Genomic DNA, 14,957 nt, shown 5'->3' with positions numbered 1-14,957 from the left:
GTCTGTACATATAGGAAAAATTAAGTACATCTTAGTTTTACCATACCACTGACTGAGCTGATGAACAGCTCTCCTAGGGCTGGCCCGAAGGATTAGATATTTTTGCGCGGCTAGGAACCGATTGGTCGCCTAGCAACGGGACCTACAGCTTATTGTGGGATCCGAACCACATTATATCGAGAAATGGATTTCTAATCACCAGAAATAAATTCCTCTGATTCCGCGTTGGCCGAGCTGGGAATCGAACTTTGGGCCACCGGATTGGTAACCAAGTGCGAAAACCACTCGTCCAACGAGGAACTGTACATCTAGGAGTTTATCATGTGTAATGACTTCTGGGATCAGATACATTTGAAGATATTTAAGCCTTAACTAAGGAAACTGATCGCCATTGCACAGCTAGTGAAGACTTACGTCAAAGGAACTGGTCGAAACGCTCTAAGGGTGACCTCCCCGGGTTGGTGGGCTAGTTTTTGTCATTGCACCTCACGCTGTGCGGTATAGACATTACTTAAGGTTCTTCGCAGCGTCCCCTCAGCCCCTTTTACTGTACCTCCGTTCATTTTCTCTTTTATTCCGCCTTACTTTCCTCAACCCTATCTATACATTTGTTTCATAGTGCAACTGCGGGGTTTTCTCCCTGTTACGCCTTTCAAGCCCTTTCAGAGCTGAATGTCCACATAGGTTACAATTTCCCTTTCATAGCTTGAATGACCACATAGGCCCCAACTCTTGGCCTTTGGCTCAGATTTCATTTTTCATTCCACTGTTGACCTCTTGACCTTCTGTTTTCCGTATTGTTCTGTTCGTAGTGGGTTGCAGAGAGAGAAATCAAGTGGAAAGACATAAAAGAAATGCTTTGTGTTCTAAGGATGCTACTGCGTCTACTCTTGAGGTAGAGGCTACATAACCTGGGGGTTGTATGTAGAGCAGCAATGACTGCATACACACACACACACACACACACACACACACACACACAGCTTAATGCTATTCGCAACGAGAGATGGTCTGACGCCGGAGATTAAAAGGCTGTCTCTAATCTGTAAGACTTTACGTTGAATAATACTTCATAATCAAATAAAACATAAAATGCAGCAATACCTTATAAGAATGGTGTTATGGCTGCATCTATCCTGTAAACTTTTGGATTTATGTTCCTCCTGCGGAGTACAGGGGAAGGAGCTCAAAGAAGTTAGCAATTTCTAATAGGAAATAGCTTCTGCGAATATTTTGACTCGGCATAAGACTAAACTTATCATATGGCTGGTACGAACATTGCATAAACCTATTAGGAACTCTGCAACTGATAGCTAGACAATCAAGAACACACAAGATAATGGTACAGAAGAAAAACTTGACGATTTTGCGAGTAAAACTCAATTTCATACATTCTTGCGAAAAACTTCCATAGATGTTAGATTGTCTGCAAGGACAGGAAAACCATAGAATTAAATTGTGGATTATTGTAATATATAGCCACTATCTTGACCTATTGCAACTCGCCGTTTGCAACAGGACAGGCAACACATCCCTGTTGCCAAGAGGTCACGATATGACATGACGCAATTAGAGGCTCGTACCCACGGTCCATGTGCTCGTACCCGCTGCACTGCCGTGATACCTCTGAAATGGAGGATAGTATGAGGCACACAGGCATTATTGAGGATGGTATGAAGCAAACAAGAATTATTGAGAATAGTATAAAACATACAAGCATTAATGTATGAAGCATACAAGCATTATTAAAGGTAGTATAAAGTGTACAAGCATTATTGAGGATAGTATAAAACATACAAGCATTATTGGAGATAGTATAAAACAAACATGCATTATTGAAGATAGTGTAAAGCCTACATGCATTATTGAAAATAGTATAAAGCATACAAGCATTATTAAGGATACTATTAAGCATACAGGTATTGTTGAGGATATTATAAAGCATACGAGCACCATAAGGATAGTATGAAGCATACAAGGAATACGGAAGATAGTATAAAACAAACAAGCGTTATTGAAGATAGTATAAAACTTACAAGCATTATTGTTATTATTTAAAAAAATTATCACAGTAACATGAGTCTTGAAATAGAGAAAAAATCCACAGTTATGTGTATGTATACATATATTTAAATATAAATATATATCTTTAGATATATGTAGATTTATACATAACTGTGGAATTGTTTCTCCATCATCATCATCATCATCATCATCATCATCATTATTATTATTATTATTATTATTATTATTATTATTGTTGTTGTTGTTGTTGTTGTTGTTGTTGTTGTTGTTGTTGTTGTTGTTGTTGATGATGATGTTATTGATGATGCCGTTCATTGTTTTCCTGTAAGGTTTGGTTTTGAAAATAAGCATAAAAATTATTGAATATAACTCGAAAGTTGATACGAAAACTTGCTTTTAGATTATTATGATACCAATATCATTTTCAAATCATATTTCCATTTTGTATATATATATATATATATATATATATATATATATATATATATATATATATATATATATATATATATATATATATATATATATGAATAACTTGATCACGAAGTATATAAACGTGATGCTATATATAAAATAAAGGTTTTTTGCCACGAAGGAAAAAATGAAAAAGCGAGATAGCCGAGTACTTTCGGTCCTGTTCGGACCCTTTGCCTTAAATAAAGGGTCCGAACAGGACCGAAAGTACTCGGCTATCTCGCTTTTTCATTTTTTCCTTCGTGGCCACAAACCTTTATATATTATATATATAATATATATCTATATATTATATATATATATATATATATATATATATATAATAGTGTGTGTGTAGTGTGTGTGTGTGTGTGTGTGTGTGTGTGTGTGTAATAACTTGATCACGAAGTATATAAAACGTGATGCTATGAATAAAATGTTTTGCCACGGAGGAAAATGAAAGGCGAGAGAGCCAAGAACTTTCGGTCTAACACGACCCTTTACTTAGGCACAACTGATCATACAGAGCAAAAAACATAGTACAAGTAGGCTTAATATCTAACTTATGCTAAATCTTGTATGCCACTTTGGATATTATGCTTACTTGTACTATGTGTTTGCTCTCTTGATCAGTTGTGCCTAAGTAAAGGGCGGTCATGTTAGACCGAAAGTTCTTGGATCTCTTGCCTTTCATTTTCCTCCGTGGTAAACACTTATATATATATATATATATATATATATATATATATATATATATAATATATATATATATATATATAAATAAAAGGTTTGTGGCCACGAAGGAAAAAATGAAAAAGCGAGATAGCCGAGTACTTTCGGTCCTGTTTGGACCCGTTTATTTAAGGCAAAGGGTCCGAACAGGACCGAAAGTACTCCGGCTATCTCGCTTTTTCATTTTTTCCTTCGTGGCAAAAAACCTTTATTTATATATAGCATCACGTTTTATATACTTCGTGATCAAGTATTCATATATATATATATGTATATATATATATATATATATATATATATATATATATATATATATATATAGCAGCATTCAGCAGGGTCCAACAAACACATCAAAAAAGGCGGCCATATTTATTAGCAAGAGACGTTTCGCAACATTATCTATGTGCATCTTCAATCTGTAAGAAACAACATAAAATACCGTTAAAGTTTAAAAAAACATAATATTCTATATAAAAAAGATTAAGTAAGAAAAAAAAGAAAAAAAAGTATTTACAAAATTTAAAATTAATACAAATAAAAGGTATATAGTAAAAGGAACCAGTTCTCACCAAACCATCCAAAGGAGAAGGAGAAGAACGAATGACCAAACTTGACACCAACCTACGACTTCAGTTATGCAAGATAAAGAGGAGAAGCGGAAACGTTAGAATTCAAAGAAGGAACAAGCCGTTTGATGTATAAGGACTCAAGGGTATTAGGTAATTGCTATGGCTTGTTCCACCAATAATAGAGAAGTGCTTTTATTTATTTCAATTTTGCATATGGAGGCATGATCTTTATATTAGAAAATTCTGGTTTGCTTAATTTTTGACCCGTTCTAAAGCTGTATCCCACATGGCTACAGTATCTCATCTGCAGTAACCTACGGCTTGATCCAACATAAATACCGGGACATCCCGGGCATTTGAATTTATAAACAATGTTGGATCTCATGAAGGCCTGCAGTTTGTCTTTATAGCCGAAGAAATACGCCAATCTTGAGTGGATTGATTGGAATTAAATGCAATTTAAGGCAGCCAAATTCATTTTCGATTATTTGTTTAAGTTTGGCAGAAAACTTGTCGTCAGAAGATAAATGGGATAGTGGCATATACATTTTTCTTTTTTTTCTTTAAGACATTATAGGAGGGCATCGGATTGGAGAAATCTTGTGACAGCTGTCTGTTAATGACTTTATATACCAGTTTTTCAGGATAGGAGTTCTGTGAGAAAAATTTAACTAAAAATAATATCTCATTGTAAAAGAGAGACCAACTCGAAGAGTAACGTAAAGCCCTGTGTAAACCAAAGTGTAAATAGAATTAAGTTTAAAGTTCTTGAAGCATGAACTGTAGAAATTGTTAGCAAGCCCAGTGTATGATTTTTTCCTATACACAGATGTAGTAAATTACATTGTCTCTGCTAACATTGATGTCTAAAAAGGGTAAAGAGTTGTTGGTTTCCTTTTCCATGGTAAATTTTATATTTTCATGTTGACTGTTGATATGTCCAGAAACATCTCTCTATGCCAGGGTTCTTTGAATAGCGCAAATGTATCATCAACATATCGTCTATAATAGACAGGTTTACACACATCTGGACAGTTAGTTAAAAAGGTTTGTTCTAAAAATGACATAAAAATATTAGCAAACACAGGTCCCAATGGGGAGCCCATGGCAACTCCATCGACCTGCGAAAAGAGTTGACCATTAAAAACAAAACATTGAGTCTTGCACAGCAAGCTCAAGAAATGTCCTAAAAAGTTGTCTGTTAAAACCGTGAAAAATTACGTGATCGTCATAAAAAAATTCTGTCTAAAATAATGCTGATGGTTTCATTTAGAGGCACATTTGTAAAAAGAGAGATCTACATCAAAACTTGTCATGTGTAGATCACCATCCTGTAAAAACTATTTGTTTCTGGAACTCATAACCATTCTTAAGCGAAAGGTTGGTTGTTAGCGAAATCACTAAGTAATGAAACAAGGTATTTTGATATAGTATAAGAAGGGCTGTTATAGGCTGCCATAATAGGTCTGATAGGAACTCCTTCCTTGTGTATCTTAGGGAGACCATATAGAATACTAAAAGATGAACCTGTCCACAAATAGTTTTCTGATATGTAGTTTCATCCAAAATACCCTCGTTCCTTAATTTTCTCTCAAAAACCTGTTAATTTTATCTTCCCTTTTGTAAATATCCAAAAAGTTTGGTTCTCCATGTGAATGAAATTTGGTGTTGTCTGCAAGAATGTTATTCACCTTATCAATATACTCTTGTTTATTAAGTAGTACAACACCTTTACCTTTATCCGGTTTGCAAATAACCAATTATCCCGTTTGCCAAGTTTTTTTCAAGATAGTCAAATCCTCTTTCCTGAAGAACGGTGTCCAAGACACTTTTAAATTAGTTAGTATAAGTCTTATGCAATAGGAAGGATAACTTATGTTGCAAACCACTTAAGTCATTTACCAACGTTCAAACCCTTGAGTCTTTGGAAAAGAATTTCGAAAGGAAAATAGAAATCTGCATACTTCGGTCTGTAGGATGGTAGACAAAAATCCAAGCCAAATGACAGCAAGAACTCCTCTCTTTTGGAGAGAACATAGTCAGAAAAGTTAAAAATACAATAATTTCTGTGATTAAAATTGGGAGTAACAACACCTAGTGCTCGTAGTTTCTTTTGATGTCGTAATTGTACAGAGGAGACATAATCATTTACAAAGTTGTGATCTAGATTTTTTACAGTATTGTCTGCTAAACGGAGTACACCCGAAGTTCGTCAGATTCAGGCTCTACAAGACCTCGATGTATCGCACCGAATTTTACAGAAATGCCTTGGACGAGCTACTTAGGAAGGAGATTGAGACGAAGCAAAAGCTTATTGAAAGTACACGTACGATTGTTTGTCAACTACGGGAACAGCTATTTCATGATCTATCATTTGTTGACCGATTTTGTAAATGATTATGTCTCCTCTGTACAATTACGACATCAAAAGTATTCTATATGGTCTCCCTAAGATACACAAGGAAGGAGTTCCTATCAGACCTATTATGGCAGCCTATAACAGCCCTTCTTATACTATATCAAAATACCTTGTTTCATTACTTAGTGATTTCGCTAACAACCAACTTTCGCTAAGAATGGTTATAGTTCCGAGAAACAAATAGTTTTACAGGATGGTGATCTACACATGACAAGTTTGATGTAGAATCTCTTATTACAAATGTGCCTCTAAATGAAACCATTCAGCATTATTTTAGACAGAATTTTTTATGACGATCACGTAATTTTTCACGGTTTAACAGACAACTTTTTAGGACATTTCTTGAGCTTGCTGTGCAAAGACTCAATGTTTGTTTTAATGGTCAACTCTTTTTCCGCAGGTCGATGGAGTTGCCATGGGCTCCCCCATTATTGGGACCTGTGTTTGCTAATATTTTATGTCATTTTTAGAACAAAACCTTTTTAACTAACTGTCCAGATGTGTGTAAACCTGTCTATTATAGACGATATGTTGATGATACATTTGCGCTATTCAAAGAACCCTAGGCATAGAGAGATGTTTCTGGACATTATCACAGTCAACATGAAAATAAAATATACCATGGAAAAGGAAACCAACAACTCTTTACCCTTTTAGACATCAATGTTAGCAGAGACAATGGTGAATTTACTACATCTGTGTATAGGAAAAAAAATCATACACTGGGCTTGCTAACAATTTCTACAGTTCATGCTTCAAGAACTTTAAACTTAATTCTATTTACACTTTGGTTTACAGGGTTTCTTTACGTTACTCTTCGAGTTGTCTCTCTTTCACAATGAGATATTATTTTTAGTTATAAATTTTTCTTACAGAACTCCTATCCTGAAAAACTGGTATATAAAGTCATTAACAGACTGCTGTCACAAGATTTCTCCAATCCGATGCCCTCCTATAATGTCTTAAAGAAAAATGTATATGCCACTATCCCATTTATCTCTGACGACAAGTTTTCTGCCAAACTTAAACAAATAATCGAAAAATGAATTTTGGCTGCCTTAAATTGCATTTAATTCCAATCAAATCAATCCACTCAAGATTGGCGTATTCTTCGGCTATAAAGACAAACTGCAGGCCTTCATGAGATCCAACATTGTTTATAAATTCAAAGTGCCCGGGATGTCCCGGTATTTATGTTGGATCAAGCCGTAGGTTACTGCAGATGAGATACTGTAGCCATGTGGGTACAGCTTTATAACGGGTCAAAAATTAAGCAAAGACCAGAATTTTCTAATATAAAGAATCATGCCTCCATATGCAAAATTGAAATAAATTAAAAGCACTTCTCTATTATTGGTGGAACAAGCCATAGCAATTACCTACTACCCTTGAGTCCTTATACATCAAACGGCTTGTTCCTTCTTTGAATTCTAACGTTTCCGCTTCTCCTCTTTATCTTGCATAACTGAAGTCGTAGGTTGGTGTCAAGGTTTGGTCATTCGTTCTTCTCTTCCTTTGGATGGTTTTTGGTGAGAAACTTGGTTCCTTTTTTTACTTATATACCCTTTTTAATTTGTATTAATTTTAAATATTTGTAAATACTTTTTTTTTTCTTTACTTAATCTTTTTTATCTAGAATATTATGTTTTTTTTAAACTTTAACGTATTTTATGTTGTTCTTACAGATTGAAGATGCACATAGATAATGTGCGAAACGTCTCTTGCTAATAAATATGGCCCTTTTTGATGTGTTTGTTGGACCCTGCTGAATGCTGGTTGATATCTTCTCCTGGAATCCTTATATATATTATATATATATATATATATATATATATATATATATATATAATATATATATAATATATATATATATATATATATTATATATATATATATTTTATTTATTTTACTATATATTACTATGCATACATATACACACACATATACATGTATAAATAAATTTGTGATCGCCTCCTGCTGCTGTTGATTATCTAGCGCGCCACAAGTGGGTAATTGTGCTTGTGAGTGGGGCGCTTTCCCTCTCACGGTTATTTATGGGTTAATGATTCTTTGATGGGGTAATTGTGTGTGTCCGAGAGAGCCTTTATCAGCAGGGCGAAGGTCAGTGCTTTCGAGCACCTCCCTGCTGATTCTTGCTGCTTGCGTTGCATGCGGAGCGGTGATCAAGGAAAACATTAGCGGGAAACTAATAAAGACAGGCGACGGGGGAGGGTGCAGTAGGCATAGAGAGAGAGAGAGAGAGAGAGATGAGAGAGATAAGAGAGAGAGAGAGAGGGAGGGATTGAGAGAGCGAGAGGGGTGGGGGGGGATGATTTATAAATGGAAAGCAATCACAGTCAGTTATTCTGTGAAAAGGATAACTTATGAAATAGTTGGCAGTGAAGTGAGAGAGAGAGAGAGAGATAGAGAGAGTTGTTTGTGGTGTGTGTGAATGGACAAGAGAGAGAGAGAGAGAGCGAGGAGAAAAGTGTGTGTGGTGAAAGAGAGAGAGAGAGATGTGTGAAGTGTGTGAATTGATAAAGAGAGAGATCGAGTGAGAGAGAGAGTGAAGTGACAGAGAGAGTGAATTGACAGAGAGAGAGAGAGAGAGAGAGAGAGAGAGAGAGAGAGAGAGAGAGAGAGAGAAACAGTCAGTCATGTTATGCTTGAATCGAGTTGTCTTACCCAGCCGTTGTTATTTTCTGACAGCAAAGACCTTAAACTGTACGAAATGACACATTTTGCAATTCTTGCATAGTCAGATACGCTTGTCGCAAATGTCGTAAGTCCCGCTCGTATAAAAGATGGAAATTACTTAGGAACATCTTCTCCATTCGGGGAGGGACTCTTTAGAAAATACTTCTAAGGTTCGTTAACCGGGGGAATCAGTCGGGGTTCTGTCATCGACATAGACTAATGATTGTCCGAGAGTCCACACGCTAGAGACTAACGGAGGGAAACGCCAACATCAGTTGCGTTATCATGCAAACAGTTGCTGCTTTCAGGAAAGCCTGCAAATGTGCCACGGCACGTGCGGGACGGAACAATGGCCGGTGTGCAGAGATTGTTTTTCCAAAAGACAGCCCTGCAGTAGAGCGGGGACAACAAAGGCAAAAGCCCTAGAACAATGCTTCATTCACCCCGTCCGGTAGGCAATGCTAGGCACCTCAATGGACGTCCATTATTTACGAAGTCCTTTCTTGGGGAAATGTCCTCAAGTTCATCCTGTGATTTATATGGTTGCAGTGTCAGCGAGTCCTACTTTTGGAAGGGTGTCATTACGTTGGTTGTTGAAGAGGCCTTCAATCGCTTTAGTTTTCTGTAAAAGAAAACTATTGTGATGACTATTTGTCTGTCCGTCCGCACCTTTTCTGCCCGCTCAGATCTTAAAAACCAACTGTGACTAGAGCTGCAGATTGGGTATGTTGATCATCCACCCTTCAGTCATCAAACATACCAAATTGCAGCCCTCTAGCCTTAGTAGTTTTTCTTTTCACTTAAGGTTAAAGTTAGCCATAATCGTGCTTCTGGCAACGATGTAGAACAGGCCGCCACCTGGCCGTGGTTAAAGTCCCATGGGCCTCGGCTCATACAGCATCATACCGAGACTACCGAAAGATAGATGTTTTCGGTGGCCTTGATTATATGCTGTAGCGGCTGCAAAGAAAACTCGTTGGCGCCGGATAAACTTCGGCGCATTTTGTACTTGTTTCTCAATGGGTCGCTCAGTTCTATGGGAATATGAAGGTCAATAAAAAACTTTGAGTGTATACAATTATGTGAAATTTATTGCACGCACACGTATATATATATTTCCCGCAAATATCAAGTCACAACTATTATACCTCAAGAATAACTTACACTTAAAGGAAATTATCAGTCATTAGTGCTTCAGCGCTGGCCAGCATTCAGACCATGGCCTGAACACACACACGTCGTCACGTGTGTGTTCTCGGAAATATCCAATTTAGTATTTAATTTTTTTATATTTACTATACAGTACAGCATTGGGAAGTTACTTTTGAAATTTTTATGGACTATTTTTGTATTCGTTTTCTGCACGTAATGTTTATTTAGTCTTGTTGCTGAAAAAAAATTGTCGTTTTAAAAAACGTCAAAGAAACTCGTAATTTATAAAGTTCCAGCTTTCTTTGATGCCTGGGTTTCTGTCCTAAATTGCATCGATGAATCCATCCAGTCAACCGCTGGAATTTCCTTCCGTTTTCCATTGGCAGTCCTGCTGGAAAACCTTGGCACTTTTACGTTGTTTTCTCTCGTACTTCTTCTTTCAGCTAACTATGTGTTTTTGAACTTTTACGGTGTTCCGTCAACGTTTTCTTCGCTAATATATATATCCACGGGGCTTCTCCAATTATAAGTTGTCTATGGTAGTTACTACCCGTGTAAATTTTATGAATTTTCATCAAAGTAAATCATTTTTTTGACGATGAAAGCAAATTGATCTATACTCCGTTTTTAGGATAGCATGATCACAAACTTTTATGGGAATGCTCAGTTCTATCCTCATAGTAAGCTGTACAGTTACTACAAAACTCATCTTTTGTGCTTACATAAGCATCATGGAATCACTTTCAGTACGCAGGTAACTGTGGTGCATTTTTAGCTTTTATCTCACCCATTTGCTGGATAACCTTGACTGTGGATGTTAGTCGTGACTTTGCACGTCGATTCAACTATCGCTGGTTCACTTAAGGTAGATTCTTGGGTGAGCACTATGCCTACGAGACTTTTGTTTGGCGGCCGCTGATTGGCTGGGAGCTGCCTATACCTCCCGGGACCAGCCATCAGCTGTAGCCAAACAAACGTCTCGTCACATAGGGCTCAGCCAAGAATCTACCTTAAGTGAACCAGCTATAGTCTCTGAACTTGGTAAACTAGGCTGATTTCGTCACGTATACTTCTAAAAGGCTCTAAAAGTTGCGGAGTGTGTCAGAAGTACCGACGGTATCTTGTCCAGTGTTCTGCAGGGTAATAGTCTAGGACCTTCGTTGCTTCTTTTAGTTACTGATGTCATCATTGTTGTCCTTGAAAGTAAGTTAGTATTACTGAGATCTGGTGCGGATTAGTGAGTGAGGCAGAATTTTAGCGAAACCTAGTAGTTGATTATCCTTGATTCAATTCAATCGCTGTACAGAGATCATTACTTAATGTTATACCGCAAGTTACTTGATGCAGCACATTGAACATATAAATCAGTGCTGCAGAAAAGCTGAGAATTGTTCGTAAGGCTTCCTATATACAGCCAGAAATCTCCGTAGAGGGGTAGGGCTACCAGTGCACCTCATGCTTTGCACTGTAGGCGTTACTTGAGCTTCTTTGCAGCGTCCCTTCGGCCCCTAGCTGCAACCCCTTTCATTCCTTTTACTGTTCTGCTCTGTTCTTAACTCAGGCGAAGGAACGAAGTCGATGATACGAAGATCCGAAGACGTGGGAGGTCAAGAGCCATTAGGCTCGTCAAAGTCAATATAGATCGTGCAGTTAAATGCTGGAGTCTGGTTTTCTTTTAAAGGTAAAGAGTTCGTGTGACTACTGACGCTGCCGTCAATAGTACATAATCATGGTGAAGAAATCCACAGTGGCGTAGCCGCGAATTGACATTAGAAAACTCTATACAAACGAGAGCTTTCGAGAATCTGTTCGACTCCCCTTCTCAATAATAATTTATTTACATGTTTATCTGTTCACATATTAATTAGTTTAATTAATTTTTGATAGGTGGTCTCTTCTTTCTTTGATTTCTTTTATTTACCTTCTGCTACTTCTTTCTAATGAAAACCTTAATATTCTGTGAATGCTCGGATTTCAAGTCAGTGCTCCTTTGGTGGGCTTGTTTCCGTATGGGTAGAGTTCGTCTTCTGAATAATAATAATAATAAATAATAATTAATAATAATAATAATCAATAATAATAATAATGATATCTCCCAGTTTTCTGTTTAAGAAGGCGATGGTGGTTGGTCACCTAGCGCTATGCCTGTCTATTGAACTAGTCTGTCGTCGAAAAATGAAGAGAAAAATAAAAATATATAGTACTATGCTCATCGCACCCTTATGAGACAGGTCGAGAGCAAGAAAGACTGGTGGGTGTAGGGGGGGTTGGGGGAGGCGGAATGAGTGGATCTGGGTGGGGTAAGGGTTAGTGGCTGTAGAACTCTGGATGGGGCGGGGTGTTAGTGGGTTTGTTGGCCAGGGACTGTAGGCTTGGTGATGGGGGTGGGGATGTAGGGAGAGGAGACCCTTTCTCAAAGTACCTGCACAATCTTTTAACTCAAGGCTACCGGTCTGCAGTTAGATTCTCTCTCTCTCTCTCTCTCTGTCAGAATGCATTGTAATGTAACACGACACCATACTAGGGAGATTGATTTTCGTATACACTTCTTTTTCTATTCCATCGATTTTTTCATTATTATTTCTTTATGGAATCGGATTCTTCAGCTGGCTGCTTACAACATTCATAATTATGTCAACGGCCAATCGTTCTGTTATATCGTAGTGTACTACAGATATATTTAAATTTAGATCAGGATAGGCGGTGACAGATCGGATGAGTAGTACTTGTAGTGCGTGAATATAAGATTATCAATTTTGCTAGGCATGCGAAATTGGCCTACAGCACACACACACACAAATATATATATATATATATATATCTATATATATATATATATATATATATATATATCAAGACGAATACCACAGGAAAATGATAGGCAGAAATCCAAAGGTGCTTTCGTTCCTTGACAATGTCGTTAGTAAAGAAAAAAGCGCTTGGATTTCTGCCTATCATTTTCCTCCTTTCGTATTCGCTTATTTAATGAAGTCCACGTGCATCTACTGTGATTTTTAAGCATATATATATATATATATATATATATATATATATATATATATATATATATATATATGTATATATATATATATATGTGTATATATATATATATATATATATATATATATACATATACATATCATTCGAAGCACACATGGTCCTTTAATATCTAATTCGCTCTAACCTCGGAATTGACATATTTTCATATATGTAAGCGAGGGGAATTTTTAGTTGATAATAATTTCGTCCCCTCATGGGATCGAACCACCGTTCCAGTCGGACGGGGAACGAAATCAGGACGGCCTAGTGACGTTATCGAGTCCTGATTTCGTTTCCGTCCGACTGGACGGTGGTTCGATCCATGAGGGGACGAAAATTATTATCAACTAAAAATTCCCTTCGGTACATATATGAAAATATATCAATTCCGAGGTAGGGCGAATTAGATATGAAGGACATTTGGTAGCTCGAATGATCTATATGAATCACGGTGATGTGATAATTATTCATATATATATATATATATATATATATATGTGTGTGTGTGTGTGTGTGTGTATATATAATATATATATATAATATATTATATATATATATATATATCGTTATGTCACTGATACACTTGTGACCTTATTATACTCGCAAATATTTAGCTCGTCTGCTCCTACCAGGATTCGAACCTTAGCCTGTTAATTTAGGTACAGTGATAAAGAGTAGGCATTCAGATATCTGTCAAGATTTTTGAATATGTATTTATATAGACATATGTCTGTATGTATATATACAGATGTGTGTGTCTCTTTATCGCACAAAATAGCTTAAATTAATTACAGCCAAAGACAGAGTACATTGCGAATGTATGTGTGATGTAGTAAAATGTCATCAACAGGATTATGGAATTGAAGAGAAGGTTGAATATTTACGTACGAAAATTTGCGATGCTGTACTGACATGCATCAAAGTAAGATGGTGCAATTACATCTACAAGAGGTTGTTGATTTGAGAGTCAAGTTTCAAAAGGGTAGAGTTAGAAATGATAATATCATAAAGGAAGTTGGAGGTGACTTGGACGTGTTATCAGTGCAACCCCTGAAAGAGCAGTGCGTGACAGGTCTCTTGTGGGCACCAGAAGAGGTGGAAGTGCTAGACCTACTCGGACGAGAAATGAGACAAGTTAGGCTGGAGGTGAGAGGAGATCTGTGGAAGATAAGGCACAGGAAAGACTTGAACTTCTTGAGTGATTTCCCCCGGCTTACTGCTCTCAGTCGAACGGGAGATCATATTCATTTACCGCCATTTCCAATAACTTGGCTCTCGGTGAAGGCTGATTTCCCTTTGGAGGCCCCTTGGGTTTATATTCTGTTAAGTTTATATTCTGTTAACATTGCCATAAGGGTTTTCAGCTGAACACGTAAAGAAAAATAAAGAAAGAAGGAAGTTAAAACCACTGAAAGGGTGATGAGAGAGAATACGGGAAAGGGAGACAACTTGGCAATAACTGGGAGTCATTATACATGCATACATGCATACACACACACACACACACACGCACACACACACACACACATATATATATATATATATATATATATATATACATATATGTCTGTATTTGTAGTATATGTATAAAAATGGTTGTTCGTATGTGTGCGTGTGTATGTATGCTCCAAATGCATTGAGCAGTTTCAACCAAACTTGGTATGCATACTGCATACCATCTGGGAATGAACACTGTGGGGTTAAGACATCACTTGGCACCACAGTGTTGGAAGGGGGAAATGTAAAAATTGCAGAAAACGACAGATATTAGTGTCTAATCCATAGTTTTCGAGGTCACCAAGATGAATGGTGAAACTCCCAATGCCCCTTGAGGCAAGTTCAGCCCTTATAGGAAGGGGGGTTGAGAAGTG

This window comes from Macrobrachium nipponense, chromosome 40, assembly GCF_015104395.2.
Source record: "Macrobrachium nipponense isolate FS-2020 chromosome 40, ASM1510439v2, whole genome shotgun sequence".
Lineage (NCBI taxonomy): Eukaryota > Metazoa > Arthropoda > Malacostraca > Decapoda > Palaemonidae > Macrobrachium > Macrobrachium nipponense.
This window is presented reverse-complemented; position numbering follows the sequence as displayed.